The 17539-nt window shown below is 37.6% G+C and overlaps 1 long non-coding RNA gene across 1 annotated transcript; it reads left to right on the forward strand.

Moving 5' to 3' along the window:
- The first annotated feature begins 16666 nt into the window (after positions 1-16666).
- LOC107042063 lies at positions 16667-17275 on the forward strand. Its single transcript, XR_001461124.1, has 2 exons — positions 16667-16831; positions 16918-17275. It is a non-coding gene; the product is annotated as an uncharacterized LOC107042063 (long non-coding RNA).
- The last annotated feature ends 264 nt before the right edge of the window (positions 17276-17539 follow it).

The raw sequence follows: 17539 nt of genomic DNA on the forward strand, positions 1-17539 counted from the left end.
TTTAAAGTCTGAAGTTGAAGTATTTTGAATAAAAGTGTTTGTGTGCTCTCTTAAGCACTTGTGTTGAATTTATTTCACAATTCAACCCTTCCAACCAAATATTCTGGGATTAAACAATTGGACTTCGATGGAGTGCTCATCAGAGTTTTGGCGGCAAACGAATCTACAGTCAAAAATTGGCGCTCTAAATTCCATTGGCGCTACTGTCCTCCTAGTTACTTCGGTAGGACATAACAATAGCGGCCGTGAAACTGTGGACCTAGTCCTAAACAGTTGGCGCCATAAAACATCGGCTTGCCGTCAGATTTCCCGAGTTCGAAAGAGAAAATTTCCACGGATTATTATCCGGATTGTTGAACCTCAATGGTTCAATCGTGCGTGCTTTACAAAATGCGAGTGACGAGATATTCTACTGTTAGATATTGTAACGATCTCAATTGGCAGCTTTAGTATGATTCTGCGAAGAAAATAGTTAAATTGTAATATAGGCATTGTAAGAAAGTGGCGCCCCCCTCTATTATTACAGCTTCGAAGTTGCATTGACTCGAGTTTTTGTTTCGCAGAACAGGCGAGGCATCATGATTCATTGGAGAGCAGGTAAAGCAGATTCCGGAGCAGTTATCGGCAGTTTCAGTCTGCTCTGCAACCTGCCCAGCAGGGAACTGATCAACTGATTCAGCGGTGAAGAGACCTTGACAGCTTATAATTTAATTAGCTTACAAAACAATTATTGGCTTAATTGAAATAGATGGAGAATAAATCAATCTCAAGAAACTATTTTAGAGTATACTTTTATTTATAATTTATTATGCGTTATGTTTTTTCTCACTTTTTCGATTGGATCACAAATTCGCTTAATCGATCGTTTCGTCATCATGTGATCATTCCCAACAATGATTCATTAAGAGTGATGAACAAGAATGGACAAGTGCAACAGCCGGAATGACCTGGACATTACCCAGTCCTAGTATATTCTGGACAGGAATCAATTGAAAAAAACCATTGGGTGTGTCAGTCTGTAGTTGTATTAGTCTATTTTCTAGCCCTCTTTGCTGGTGATTGAGGCTAGAGGTCTTACCAGTGAGCCAATACCCACTACCTGAATATTTTCCGCTGCTGATGTCCAGGCTATGCTGGAGGTGGGGGTCGATGCTACTGCCACTTGCTGAGCTTGTGCCTGGCTCTGTTCATTGACTAATTGGACCTGTTGGCCACCAACAGTGGCGAAAACCACTGTAAAAATCCTCAGATTTGTCTCCCAAAAATATCACTTCAATTCTACCCCTGAAAGAATCTTGTCGTCGCACCTATCGACAGCCCCACACACCCAGCCTTCTCTATAGATTTCCGTCTGCCCGAGAAACGCTCAAACACCTCAGAATTTTGAAATGACCCTCAACAAAAAGACGAACACCCGATCAACAGTAAAAACCGGAGGTTTCGACCAATGAATCCACGTGCAATCTGAGTTTTGGCCGTGCGATCGTTGTTGTCCAGACAGTGGTAGTGACAAAGGAGGCCCTCCTTGAGGACTCAAAATGAAACGTGCTCTCGTCGATCATTCGTTGAAGTTGAATGTTGGAAGTGATGGAGAGGAAGATGCTGCAGAAGAGATCATGGAAGCCACTGACGAAGACGAGGAAACTGAAGACGATAAGAAAGACGTCGAGGATGATGAAGAGCAAAAAGTCAATAACTATAAACTATCTCTCTCAGTGAATACGATATATAATCAACATTCTCCGTACAAACGAGTTTATACATTATCAAAATATTAATTTTCCATATCAACTGATTTAGGTCTTTCAATTGAATTGAACATGCACATAATTTAGGCGGAATTAGCGTCGAAATAAGGGTAATATTAAGAGGTTCAGAGAGTCCACGATGTCAATATAAATATTATCATTAAATCACAACTAAATTCCCTCATCTCCACGGATTTGGATTTTGTGGAAGACGGAAGGGACGTTGCAGAATGAGCAAATCTTGACACCTCTAACTCTGGCTTGCCATGCCAAGCCACACTCGTTACAGACAACGAGGTGGTTGCATGGCTTGGCCATGAGTTGCACGGTCTCCAGCAGGCAAATATGGCACGTCCATTCATGATCATCACCTAGAAGAATAAAAAAAAGAATATTACTTTGGAAGAGACGCAAGAGGCAGATTATGCGGTTGTCTTGAGAACAATTAATTCATTCGTTTTTTTTTTCCAATTATCTGAACATATTGGTCTGGAAGTAGAAGGCAAGTAGACAAGGATCGAAAGATGATGAATGTTTACATTACAAACGAGGAGTTGGTATGTATGTGCTCACCGTTTTGTATGAGATAAGCACGCTCGAGATAATGCATTGAAACGACACTGAACAGTTTGTAGAGACTATTTGGCAATACTGCTGGGTTTAGGAAAAAATGTCAGGATACTTTTTTTTGTAGAGGAAGAAATTCCTCGGGCAAGAGGTCTCTTGATGAATTTCTCCAAACACCATCTTTCCTCTTCTGATTTTATTCTAAGTAAGCCGACGATGTTCCATGCAATTTTTTTAATCACTTGTTCCATCGCATGAAATCCATGAAATTGAAATTTTTCACACGATTAAATAGACTTACATCCGAATCGAATTAAAGAATGTAAGCCAAGAACATGGAAAGCGACAAGTCTCGATGATTCATGGAGACGATAGAGAAACATAATGAAATAAATGAAGAGGGAGCATTGATTCATTCTATTTATTACGAAATTTCTTCTCCTGGGAATAGAAGAAGAGTGAGAGAAGGGATTTAAATATTCAGAAGTGTACAATATGCTTATTTTGGTACATTGGAATATACATGAGAGTACAAAGAGAGAAATAAATTCATCTCCATTGATTGAAATTCCCATCTATTTCTAGTGCTGAACCAGGTGTGGAAAGAGTCTTCTCGTCTTCTCCCATTACCTTCTTGTTTCCATGTTTGTTCATCTTCTTCCATCGTTTCTCCAAGATTTGCGAGATATATTCCAACAGATCCAAGCCAAACTTTAGTGAACTCCACTGTTATTAGCTTGGAAAAAAATTCCTGTCGATGTCTTCGTTGCTCACTGTGACACCTCTACTCGCCAGAATTTGTCGTGGAGGGAGGACTGTATTCTCAGGAATCAGTTTTTACGTCTTGGAGGAAATGTGTGGAACTCAAGCTGATCTGGAATTGTTTCGCTGGCCATTCTGGATCATGAATCCTCGATTATCTGCAGGTAAAGAATTATCATTTGATCATTCATTTTTATAATTTATAATCAGAATTAAATGATTGAAAAAAATTCTTTATTTCGGGAATATTTCTGTAATGGATCAGTGTATAGAAAAATGTCATAAGGCTTTTTTCATAGAGAATTCCATGGACTTCAAAAAATGTCTCAAAATTTTCCTCTAAACCCACTCGTTCCACAGATATTCGGGATCTAAAAAAAAAGACATACATCCAAAAGTATTCAAGAACTCCTCAACAGTGGGAGGTCTCTCAGGATCCTCCCGATCATTAGACGTGGGTATCATACACTGGATATTATTGGAAGCCCAACTATCAGCTTGGTTCGTCAGAGTCATTCCTATAATTTTCTCGAAATCCTGATAATTGTCTTGGAATTTTCTCGAAAATCTAAGAATTTTCAAGAGCCGCGTATGAAAAAATTTAATAGAAAAATCTAGCGAATTTGTTAGAAATTTCTAATGCAGTTTGTATTGAATTTTCTACTACTTTTTGACCGATTCTAGCAAAATGTTCAATAGAAAATATTCAATAGAAAGAGTCAATGGAATTCGATTTTTCTATGTAACTTATTCTCTTCAGATATTTTCTATAGAATGTCCTTGGCTCTAATTTTTCAAGTTTTTTTTCAGTCTATTTTCCTTTTGTTCTCATGAAGAAAATCAAACAAAAAAAGTTAGAAAATTGGAGAAGAGAAAATTCTATAGAAAATATCTCAATAGAATAAGTTATATAAAAAAAAATCGAATTCTATTGACTTTTTCTATTGATCATTTTTGGTAATCGGATCTGGCCTTCCCTGGGCCAATCAGAGTTCAGTATTCAATAACATGAAGTACTTCCCAATTAAAATTACAGCGGTTATTGCCCCCCAGCTTTTGATAATTTCCCTCTAGCTCTGCAATTGTTTTTCTAACCAAATAACTGTCAAATATTATCCTGTGGAGTGAAAGAAAGTCATGAAAAAAGGCAAGNAGCTTTTGATAATTTCCCTCTAGCTCTGCAATTGTTTTTCTAACCAAATAACTGTCAAATATTATCCTGTGGAGTGAAAGAAAGTCATGAAAAAAGTCAAAATGAGTCGGTTTGGGAAGGATCCGATTACCAAAAATTATCTGTCGAATACTACTCGACCTCCTAAATTAATTGGACATTTCCCTCATGTTTTCCTGCGTATCAACGATCGGGATAAGTTTTGTACAAAAATTCCTTGCGCTGCGCGCTCGGGATTTTAATCTGCAAAACTTCTCCCTCTCGTTGCTACGTAACAAAACAATCGGGAAATATCCGATAATTTTGAAGGTCTCGTGGTATTACTACTCAATATCTTTTGTTAAACATCTCAATAGAATCGGCCAAAAACTAATTGAGAGTTCAATAGATATCCAATAGAATTTTGTAACCAATTCGCTAGGTAAATATTTCTATTATCCCTCGATCACTCGCGCTCGGCCGCCAGCCTTCGTTCATCGCAGGGTTAGCGCAGCGCTGCTGGAGTAAACCGAGCGCGCTGTTGCCACATTTGAAAGGCGCACAGCGCGCCTTTCAAATATGGCAGAGAATGAAGCTGTAAATGTAGCTCCCTCGAGTGGTCGACAGAGATTCACTCGCACCGGGCGGAGCGACGCGGCGCACTTTCCTGTCCGTTCGACCTTTTTTTTTGTAGCTAAACAAATTTTTCGAAAAAAAACAGACAATGCCAACGCTCAATAAAAAAATTGAGCTAGGAACTCTAATTTTTCAGGATTTTTGAGCGTCAAGAAACACTAAAATATGAATAGACAAAAACAGGCGGCGCCGCACTCATTGAGCGGGTAATTGCGGGTTAAATTTTTTCATCCGTGACTTTCTAGAAAACCCCAGCAATTTCTAGAATTTTCGAAAAAACTGGAGAATTTCTTCGAATGTTTCAAAGAATCGGAGAATTCTCTCAAAAACTTTTTGAGATTTGAATGTTGATTATTTTTCTCACTCAGATTTCAGCCAATCAGAGCGCAGTATTTGAAGCTGTCAAACAGTTATATTTCGCAAATCTCTAAACAATTTCCGACGGAAATTCACTAGTAGCTTTTCAACTAATTCTCATCTTTCAACGCATTTCACGTTTAATATTCTGTGTGACAGATAAACAAAAAAGTGGGTTATAAATGTATGGCTGTGTAAATGTATCCGGATGCTGTTCATTGCACTCTGCTTGGCCGAAATCCGAGTGGAAAAATAATCCGTCAAATACCACTCGTGCTTCAAAATTGAACGGATATTTTGCGATAGCTTCGTTACCTAGGAACGAGTGTGTCAAATTTTGCAGAAAAATCCCTCGTGCTTAGTACTCGAGATTTTAAACCTGCAAAATTTGACACAATCCGAATAATTTTAAATATCCGATAATTTTGAAGCACTAGTGGTATTACTACTGAAAATAGGATTTTTGATGCCCAATTATTTCTCAATTGTTTCAAAAAAGTTGAGAATTGGATTCTTGATTTTCAATTAACTCTCAATTCACTGAGAGTAGATTGAGAGACAATTGAGAACCAAAAATCCAACTCTCATCTCTCAAAAAAGTTGAGGGTACATTCAGAGATACCTGAGAATCGAAATTCAAAAATCAAATTTTCAATCCCGATAGTAAAATTGATAGTAAAGTGAGCGACTGGCATAAAAAACATTTTACACCTCGTCACTCCAACTTTCAACTAACCCTGAATTTTCTCTCAAAAATCAGAAATTATCCAGAGTCCAACTCTCAACTTGGTCCGCAAGACCCAAGTTTCCGAGAGCGTTCCAGAAAATTCTCCGGTTTCCGAGAAAATCCGTCGATTTTCCAAAAAAAATCGAAAAAATTCTGAAAATTTTCTAAAAATGTTGAATTAATGTTGCAGTTTTCTAAAAAAAATCGAGAAATTATTGGATTTTTGGGAACGTTCTAGGAAATTCTCCGATTTTCTAAAAAANAAATCGAGAAAATTATTGGGTTTTTGGGAACGTTCTAGGAAATTCTCCGATTTTCTAAAAAATTCACAAAAATTCAAGCTAATTCTCCGATTTTCTACTAAATTGCACGAGGTTCGCCGATTTTCTAATAAGTTCAGAAGAATTACGGTTATCTAGAAAATTCGATGAAATTCATCGATTTTCTAATAAATTCGGGGGAATTCTCCGGTTTTCTAGAGAATTTGACAAAATTCTTCATTTTTCGAGAAAATTCTCCATTTTTCGAGAAAATTCTCCAGTTTATTAAAGAATTTGCGAAATTTCTGCGTTTTTATAAAAAATTGGAGGAAATTATCCAGTTTTCTAAAAACTCTGAAAAAATTCTCCGGTTTGTATTTGAAAAATGAATTTTTGATTTTCAATTATCTCTCAATCTTCTTTCAACTTTTTTGAGAAATGAAAACATGATTTTTTTGCTTTTGAAAATAGCATTGTTGCTTCTCAATGATTCTGAATTGGAGGTGCAAAATGACAGTCACTTTTGAGATCGCGTCATGTGACCAAAAAAAAACGGTCATGTGACGCACAACTCTTGTAGCTACAAATGATCGCCACAAATGATTTCTAAGCAAATTGTTGTCAAACCATCTATATGGATACATAATGACGGTCAAACTCATTTCTAATTTGTGACTGTTGTAAATAAAATAGCTTCATCTCTAGATAGATGGAAAATGACCGTAATTTTGATTTCAACATGCACATTAGGCTAATGCAAAATGAATTCAAAGATAAATTGATAATAAAAAAATGAGCTCGCATCTGTATAGATAAAAAATGACTGTCATTTTTTCTTGGCCAATTGTGACGGTCATAGAAGAGTGGGGAAATTGTGACAATTGTGGAAAACGTCTCGTCATATGACCGTCAATGATGGTCACATGACCGTCATATTATGGGTCATGTAATGCATTCGCAGCTCTATCTGAATCTTATTTAAAAAAACCCAATTCTCAACTCTGTGGAAAAGTTGAATGTAAATTGAAAGACAATTGAAAATCAGAAATTCACTTTTCAAAATGCAAATCTGAACATAAATTGAGAGATAATTGAGACTCAAAAATCCCATTGTCAAAAAAAAAATCAAGTTCTCAACTCTCAGAAAAGCTTGAGATTAGATTCCGAAATTATTCAGAATCAATAATCCTATTTTCAACTCTAAAAAACAGTTGTGAGTAAATTGAGAGATAAATGATAATCAAAAATTCAACTCTCAACTTTTTTTGCGAATTGAGAGTTAGATTTTTTTGTTTTTGAAAATCGGATTTTTGATTAGAGAATCGGCGAATTTTCTCAAATTTTCTATATTGGAGCTTTTTCCGAAATTTAGCGCAAATACGGTGGTTTTCATTTGTTTTGTTTTGTTTTTGACAATTATTATTATTATTATTGTGGTGGTGGTGGTGGTGGTTGTAGGATGGTGGAATACGGAGTGATGCTCCATTTCCACGAGTGGGAGTGAGATACACGAATGCTTGGTACCCGTGGGCCTTCATTGTGTTACATTCCTGAGCTATCTCGCTCGACAATCCTCAGATCGGTGTTTCAACATTCGGGGGTTTCCGTGGCGTCATCTGGCACATTCCCGTGTAACTGAGGGAAACAGTATGGCGACAGCTGATCGCCTCATTTTTTTACAAGTCTTTTATGGGAATTAGCGGCGTCTAATTGCTTCGGAAAAACTCGCGGAAAATAGTAAAAAATAGTTCACGGACTGGTAATTGGATCTCGGGAGTGTGCAGTGTCTGTGAAAATTGGAATTTGTGTTTTTATTTTTGATAATTACCCTCGCCATATTGACAGGGTGTCACGCTAGTGTGACTTGGCTAGGGGGGGATGGGGGTGTTTTTTTTGGGTTATTTTCTAAGTAATATTAAAAATATATGAACTCATTTTCCCCCCTCCAGAACCAATTACCACTCAAGCGGAATAAATTATCTGATTTTTGAAACAAAAATCAGATTTTTTAGTCAACCGATACAGTCATAATAACATTGCATCTAAAATGCTTTTTTTCAACAATTTTCTGGGGAATTTTCTAGGGACATGTCGAGCAAAAATCCGTCCAACCGGGCCTTAAAAAAAAAATTAATTTTTACCTTTTACAGATCCCTTCCGTAGATAAGACCCAGCTAATTCTTTTTGACCGACTACAAGGCTGATAAAAAAGTTTTTGTCGTTCGTTGGAAAGGATTTTCGACTCTTTGGAAGTTTCCAACTACAAACGGGTGAGGTGGCGCTACATCGGTCCTTTGCTATTTTGCAATTAGGCTATCTTCGATGTAGGAAAAATGTTAACTTTGAATTATTGAATTATCATTAAATCCGGAAATTGGATACTTCTTCACTCGCATTTTCAAAAGCGTGCATCATTGAAACACTGAGTTTTCATCTGCTCAATTCAATTTTCCCATGGAACTCGGGAGATCTGTCGGCAAGCCATCGAAATGAACGACCCAACCCAACCTCTAGCAACAAATGTCTAGTTACTCCCAGAACTTATTTTGACGAGTGTACTCCGGATCTTCTGATCAAGGGTGCGTTTCGGAATCAACTACCGTAGCTGCAGTAAAGCAAAATTAGATAGGGTTGCAGTACTGCTACTGCTACTACGTCGATTGCGAAACGCGCCTCAAGACTCCTGACAATTTTCTTAGGAAATTAATTCATCCTGTTAGTTTTTATGAGATGAAGAAAATTATTCAAACCTTCTGAAAAGTTTGGAAAAGTAATGAGCTGTTCGATCATTGTGAATAGTTTTCTGAAACTGTTGGTTTTAAAGGGAAATGGTAAAAAACATTTTTCAAAGACGTGAAATTCACTACAAAAAATGTCACTTCATGAATTTTTTTTAAAGCTGTGTCTTTCATATATTTTGACAAAAGGAATATATCATCCTGTTTGGAAATGTTTTTGTGAACAAGATTTGATCCTAATTTTTTTCTAATTTTTTTCAGCCCGAAGTCCAGTATATTAAGATAAATCTCTAAAGTCCTCCTTTGAGACCGCAAAGGTGACATTCCAGACACAATCGGAGGACTTTGCTCTTTTCGAAAAGTCACCCTGATCGGTTAAACCCAGAGTTAACTCCGAGTCAACTCTGGGTTTATAGGGAAAACCCAGTGAAGGAAGAAAAAAAGTCTGCGAAAGTTCCATTAACCCATAGTGAACCCAGTGTTAACTCTGGGTTTAATTCATCAGGGCGGTCTCAAGGTGGGTCACATCTGCATGCAAGTCCACTGCATCTGCAATCGTTTCAATTTGGTGGAGAGACAGGCGAAGACACCCGAGGGAATAAGGACGCAACTGGTGGAGTGGCCCCCCTAAGGATCGCTGGACTGAGATCAATTACCTGCTGGTTGGTTTCGGTTAGGACATCTGTCTCCTTGAGCATCCTCAATGTGGACAGTGTCCCACAAAAAATCTTTTGCTCTTTTCCCCTGATAACACTCAAAATAATTGGGACACTGAACAGGATAAAAAAAATTCTTAATGTTCTATCACTTCTCACCACTTCTCTTCTGAAAGTCGATGCATGTNTGTCTAGTTACTCCCAGAACTTATTTTGACGAGTGTACTCCGGATCTTCTGATCAAGGGTGCGTTTCGGAATCAACTACCGTAGCTGCAGTAAAGCAAAATTAGATAGGGTTGCAGTACTGCTACTGCTACTACGTCGATTGCGAAACGCGCCTCAAGACTCCTGACAATTTTCTTAGGAAATTAATTCATCCTGTTAGTTTTTATGAGATGAAGAAAATTATTCAAACCTTCTGAAAAGTTTGGAAAAGTAATGAGCTGTTCGATCATTGTGAATAGTTTTCTGAAACTGTTGGTTTTAAAGGGAAATGGTAAAAAACATTTTTCAAAGACGTGAAATTCACTACAAAAAATGTCACTTCATGAATTTTTTTTAAAGCTGTGTCTTTCATATATTTTGACAAAAGGAATATATCATCCTGTTTGGAAATGTTTTTGTGAACAAGATTTGATCCTAATTTTTTTCTAATTTTTTTCAGCCCGAAGTCCAGTATATTAAGATAAATCTCTAAAGTCCTCCTTTGAGACCGCAAAGGTGACATTCCAGACACAATCGGAGGACTTTGCTCTTTTCGAAAAGTCACCCTGATCGGTTAAACCCAGAGTTAACTCCGAGTCAACTCTGGGTTTATAGGGAAAACCCAGTGAAGGAAGAAAAAAAGTCTGCGAAAGTTCCATTAACCCATAGTGAACCCAGTGTTAACTCTGGGTTTAATTCATCAGGGCGGTCTCAAGGTGGGTCACATCTGCATGCAAGTCCACTGCATCTGCAATCGTTTCAATTTGGTGGAGAGACAGGCGAAGACACCCGAGGGAATAAGGACGCAACTGGTGGAGTGGCCCCCCTAAGGATCGCTGGACTGAGATCAATTACCTGCTGGTTGGTTTCGGTTAGGACATCTGTCTCCTTGAGCATCCTCAATGTGGACAGTGTCCCACAAAAAATCTTTTGCTCTTTTCCCCTGATAACACTCAAAATAATTGGGACACTGAACAGGATAAAAAAAATTCTTAATGTTCTATCACTTCTCACCACTTCTCTTCTGAAAGTCGATGCATGTTCCATAATTTTCGAATATCGTTTATCAATCATGCTGTTCTACTCGAGATTCAACAAATAATGATTGATTCGTAGCGTAAAATATTAATGTTGAATGAATAATGAAAAAGAACACTTGATATAAATGATTTTATTTACAAAATAAAGTACAGATTTTTCTATTAATTTCTACTGTTAGTTTCTTTTTGGTCTGACTCTTGATTTTGTTCATAGGTCTCTCCTGCTTAAACTGCGCCTTCTTCGTCAATTTTTTTTCTGTTGTTATTTGTTGTACTTCAACTCCATTCCTCCAATTTGGCTGAAAAGTCGAATGATTTCGTGAAATTTTGAGTTTGGGGAGAGGCTTTTTTTTCGGTAAGGTGATACAGAATTTTTCGTTGAGATTCATGAGGAATTGATGAAAAGAAATGGAATTAAAATAATTTTATCCCATGTTTTTTGGAATATCTTCGAAATTAGAGGGTTCAGAGACAATGTCGAAGTATATTCTGTGGAGGTCATTACATTTTCTATAAAAAAGGTCTGTTTGAAACGCAACTAAAATTCCAGAACATTCTGGTCGACTATCGGCCTACTTCGAAAATCTCCGGGACCCTTCGGGTCATCAGTCATAAGTCACCGAAACACACGCCAATCAGTTTAGGCTTAGCCTCTCACCGTACAAGTCTATCTCGGGCAAATCACCTGTACAAGTTTTATATCGCACCTCACCGAGTACAGTAGCTTCTTGAAGCTCACCTAGCTCACTAGTAATCAAGTACATCACCGGTCTTTGTAAGATCACCGTTTTGTTCAGTACATCACCTCTGTTGATTAAATTCCGTCTAAATTCAGTGACTCAAGGAATTAACAGTGAAAGACAATTATCAGTATAATTAGACATTCAACAATTAAATTACCCAAGAGTGTAAATAGTTTTGACAAAGTGGTTCGATCGCACAAAATAAAGTGTGATTTTTTAAACCCGGCTCATCAATCATTTTCCCAACATCTCCTTCCACATTTTCATCCCACATCCACCCTAAATCTAGTCATTCACCAAATTAGCTTCGAGCCGGATAGTGGGTGAAAACGTGTGAAAAGTGTTATGGAAAAATCATAAGGACGCCTCGTGTCGAATAAACTTGCGGGGTTCGCACGGGCAACTCAACGGACAGGGTNCGGACAGGGTTCTAGAACATTCGCTTTGTTTACACCCGCAAGGGCGACGGGGTAACAAAGGACATACCAGTGAAATTCAGTGTCGAAATCGGGAGCATTCGTGAGTGTGGAGTGTCGCTGAAGCCCATCCACGTTTGACCCACGTGCGCCACGCAATAGGCGACTCACCGAACGTTCGGCAGTCAGTAACTCATCGGCTATCAGTAGCGTCTCAACAGCCGATAACTTACAATATCAACAACTNCAGAGAACATCATCGAGAACAGTCAGACAGGGTCGAAAATTTTGCAAGTCACACCTGATGAGGGACTGTCAACAATAAATGAGGCAGTTTAAAATAAGCCAATCACTACTCAGGAAGAATTCAACAATCCAAATGTTCGGCACATCAACGCAGCTATTCACCAGCAGATCATAAACGAACCAAGAATTATCAACTTTATCGAGGCTTACGCGAGAGGAGTCAACTCTGGCGCTAATTTCAACAGAAGTACATCATCAGCAGGGAGGGGAATCCAGGAACTACAGGATTGAGACAATCGACAACAATGAGCTCGGCGGCAACTGAGGGAATTTACGCCTTTCTCAGTCGATNTTGATGTAATAGGAAATGAGGGGTTCTCTCTCTAAAACTCATTAGGTTTCCCTCGACCGCGCGTTTGTCCTATCACCGTATGAAATGAGTGTGCTCCTATCAAATCCTCTTCTTTTCCATGCCTCATTATTTTTCTTCATCAATAGTCTTCAAAACAATTCTCAATTACTGCTCTGAACCCCTCAAATTACCCTTCATTTACACTCTCGGCCCGAGGACAACTCTAAGGGGTCCCCTCTCATATCCTATTCCGTCTTAGTTCTACCTGCTTCTGCGATACTTCACTCACCTTAATCGGAAATAAGGCGAAAACGGCAATAACGCCATTATTTCCGATTACCCTTTTTTTTTTTAATAAGATTTAAGGATGCATTTCCGCCAGGGCAGTTATCTGTTATCTGTCTCTTCATTTTTCGGAGATTTCGTCAGCTTTTTTAGTTCTGATTTTAGGAAATTGGGAGGGTTTTTTTTAGTATTTCATCTCCATGGATTTTCCTTTCCTGGGGGCTTTGGGCTTCTGATGCTTAGAGATTTCAGCAACGAAACACTCCGTCACTGTCTGCCTCTCTATAAATCCTTTCATGTTTTATCAGGGGTCCAGTGATTTTGTTTTTAAATGTCGTCAATTTTTCATTCAACGACTTACTCGTAATTTTCAGGAGATTGTTTAAGGATGTTCTACACCCTTTCTGCCAAAATTCACGTTTTTTTAATTTTTCTGGCAAACTTATGATGGAATTGACGTGAAAAAATATAACGTTTTTGCGTTTTGTCATTATTTAATGACTGACGAAATTTTAAGGTGGTGCGAACATTTTCCTGCGTTTTCTCTAAACTTTTAAAAAGAATCACAAAACTGTAGAAAAAACGCATGAAAATTATCGCACCACTACGCAACTTCGTGGGCCATTAAAGAATGACAAACCACAAAATTGTTATATTTTTTCACGTCACTCCCATCGATAATTTGCCAGAAAAATGAAAACAACGTCAATTTTGGCTAAAAGGGTGTCGAACATCCTTAAAGGTACGTGACAGGGGAACATTCTGGTTCGCGAGAGGGGCATAAACTCACTTTTTTTATATGTAAATGGGGTAAGTGATGGGAAGTGCAAGACTCGGTCACGTGACTCCTGAACAATAATAACCACCCCCAGGTACTTATCCGGAATAGGTCACTAATTAGAAAAACGACGTTATGTACTCGATTGTACATCGTTAGTACATGATTGTACAATGCAAATTTTTGTTTGTATATTCACTCATTAATTTAAAAAAATTAATCAAGTTTTGGCATGATGCTAGCCGGAAAAAAATGTACATTGCTTAATTGTGCAAAATTATGGGTCAATTCCGAAGGAAATCGTTTGTAAATTACGAATTGCATGTTTTTATTATTTGTACAATCATTGTTAATTAGTTAGGTTGAGGTGAACAATTATGATCAAACCCCACCCCCAGCAAAGCATTGATGGCTCCTGTACTATCGACTTTGGCGTTTTATTCTCTGTTTGCATGTGTGTTTACAATATCAGTTCATTTTTTCATGAAAAAAAAAATTAAATTGAACAAAATAAATGTTGACGAAGGATTAATCATCTTATTTGTACCTGTGCGGGAAATAGAAATACATATCTGCATTGTGATACGGGACATTGGCATAAGGGAAATCATTAGCCCCGAAGATTCTGACAGCTCGAAAGAGGTTGTGTTTGATGAAAGATTGTTAAAAGGAACATTCCTACAATAATCTTCGATCAGAAGCATTGACAATCACTGCAAACCCTGTGAGAAGGCTGTGTGTAACTGAGTGAGGTAAGCTTGCAAATGATGCTTGAGTAACTGAGTGAGGTAAGCTTGCAAATGATGCTTGCAATCTTACCTCACTCAGTTACACACAGCCTTCTCACAGGGTTTGCAGTGATTGTCAATGCTTTTGATCGAAGATTATTGCAGGAATGTTCCTTTTAACCATCTTTCATCAAACATAACCTCTTTGGAGCTGTCAGAATCTTCGGGACTAATGATTTCCCTTATGCAAATGTCCCGTATCCCAATGCAGATATGTATTTCTATTTCCCGCGCAGGTACAAATAAGATGATTAAGGGTGCGTTTCGGAATCAACTACTGTAGCTGCAGTAAAGCGAAATTAGATAGGGTTACAGTACTGCTACTGCTACTAAGTCGATTGCGAAACGCGCCCTAATCCTTCATCAACAATTATGTTGTTCAATTTAATGTTTTTTTTCATGAAAAAATGAACTAATATTATATAATTGTAAACACACATACAAACAGAGAATAAAACGCCAAAGTCGATAATACAGGAACCATCAATGCTTTGCTGGGGGTGGGGTTAGATCATAATTGTTCACCTCAACCTAACTAATTAACAATGATTGTACAAACAATAAAAACATGAAATTCGTAATGTACAAACGATTTCCTTCGGAATTGACCCATAATTTAGCACAATTAAGCAATGTACAGTTTTTTCCGGCTAGCATCAGGCCAAAATTTGATTAATTTTTTTAAATTAATGAGTGGATGTATAAACAAAAATTTGCATTGTACAATCATGTACTAACGATGTACAATCGAGTACATAAGGTCGTTTTTCTAATTAGTGACGTATTCCGGCTAAGTACCTGGGGGTAATAACTTCATTCCTTTTTTATTAATTTTCGACGCAATATTAATTTCCAAATGAAAAAAACATTCTCACTATTATTTCCAAATTGTTCTACATCGATTAAAGTGAAATTTTATTAATTTCGGTCAATGTTTGGCAAGTATACGGTCCAACAGTATTTTATTAATTACTGAATAACTATTTCTTTCCAAATTATGAAAAAGAGTTTCTAAATTTTTCCAAAATCATTTATATGCCAAGTATACGGTGGTAGGTTTGGCCGACCCCAGCGTGAGGCTAGTACGACCCCATGGCAGAGAGGGCACCGCGGTCGATTTCGGTGTCTGGTCGAGTTCGCTATTTCGGTAACTCGGCAGTAGCAGTCCCGCTGTCACTGGCTGTCGCAGGAATAGTTTAGAAGGGGAATTTATGCCCTCCTCGTCCTCAACATGTTCTTAATGTTTTTCAGGTGATTCATTTGCTGACTAATTAATATTAAGGAATGAAACACAGACGGTGTGATGGAGAATTAAATTCCCCATCAATCGATCTCCGTTGCATCCCTTAATCTCTGTAACAAAAAAATACAAACTACGACAAAAGTCATGGGCCAGTGAGAAAAATAATTTTCTTTTCAGCGCACAGTGAATTCAAAATTTGTCTCTTCCCTCCTAATTGAAATTAAGGAATGAAAAAAAGCCTGTTTGACGGAGAACTAAATTACCCATCAATTAACCCTCTTTCATCCCTTAATCTCCGTAAAAAATGGACGACAATGTCATGAAAATCACAGCGCAGTAAGAAAAATCATTGTTTTGCGGCGCGCAGTGACTCCCGGTAATTAAATTTCATTCCCGGTAATTAAGTTTCATTCCTTAATATTAATTAGCCAGCAAATGAATCACCTTAAAAACATTAAAAATAAGTTGAGGACGAGGAGGGCATAAATTCCCCTCCTAAACTATCGCTGTGACAGCCAGTGACAGCGGGACGGCTACTGTCGAGTTACCGAAATAGCGAACTCGATCAGACACCGAAATCGACCGCGGTGCCCTCTCTGCCATGGGGTCGTACTAGCCTGACGCTGGGGTCGGCCAAGCCCCGGATCTGAGTCACTACCATGAAGAATAGAGACCAGGAGGCCGAACTAGCGTTTTCCGATCCGAGACCATACTCGGGGTAATGAAGTGTTATAGGTGGTGCTTCAATCGCTTTTCTGAATGGCAGTAGTGGGGGAATGCTGCCTGTGTAGTGTGTAGGTGTATGAAAATAACGTACTGAATAATTCCTGGCCTTTAAATGTTTATCCATTTTTATACGAACTACTTTGTTGAGTGATTGAATATCGCAAAAATTGATTACATGTAGGCAATGACTTCCACGAAAGGAGTAAGCATTTTCTGTACAACTCAACTATAAAAANTACTGAATAATTCCTGGCCTTTAAATGTTTATCCATTTTTATACGAACTACTTTGTTGAGTGATTGAATATCGCAAAAAATTGATTACATGTAGGCAATGACTTCCACGGAAGGGGTAAGCATTTTCTGTACAAGTCAACTATAAAAACTGAGATGTCTGACGTCTTCTAGGTTAGTGTTGATTATCGTAAATAAAATGTTGAATGCTCATAAGTTGAAAAGAATGTAATCATGATATTTATCTGTTATTTCCTTAGTTGGATTCTGGAGAGTCCACTAGAATGTCAGTCAGTGATATCAGCCAGTCAGTCTAATGATATCAATCAAAAAGAGATCCATCATAACCAGGAGCATAATTGAATCGTCATTAATCGCCTAGGATTTCGGGTGATTTCTACAATTGTACATAAAATTTTTTATGAATGATAAATTAATTGCAAATAGTGAATTTGATGATTAATTGTATATAATATCTGAGATTTAATTGTATATTAAAATTTTGCAAACCATTATATGTTGAGGATTTTTGTCCAACAACGAAGTCATACCATGGCTAACATGTGACAGAATAAAATCTCTTGACCATCTGGCAACGGTCATAGAATTACTGAATAAGTTGCTTTTTTTATGAATCATTTTTTGTTCCGTAATTGTATAATTTGTGACATGCAATGTGTGTAATAAAAAAAACATGAAAACCGAAAATTCTGTTAATGGTCATTTCTTTAATGATAACAATATAATATTATTATGATACTATCATAACCTTTGGTGTTATTTGATAATAAAAACAAGAGACCATATGCCTTATTCCGAACTTTTTCTGCATTTGGACCGGTCTTGCAGTTCGGAAATGAACACACCGTTCTCATTTTTACT

Source organism: Diachasma alloeum, unplaced genomic scaffold (genome assembly GCF_001412515.2).
Source record: "Diachasma alloeum isolate Michigan unplaced genomic scaffold, Dall2.0 Dall_scaffold_00408, whole genome shotgun sequence".
Taxonomy (NCBI): Eukaryota; Metazoa; Arthropoda; class Insecta; order Hymenoptera; family Braconidae; genus Diachasma; species Diachasma alloeum.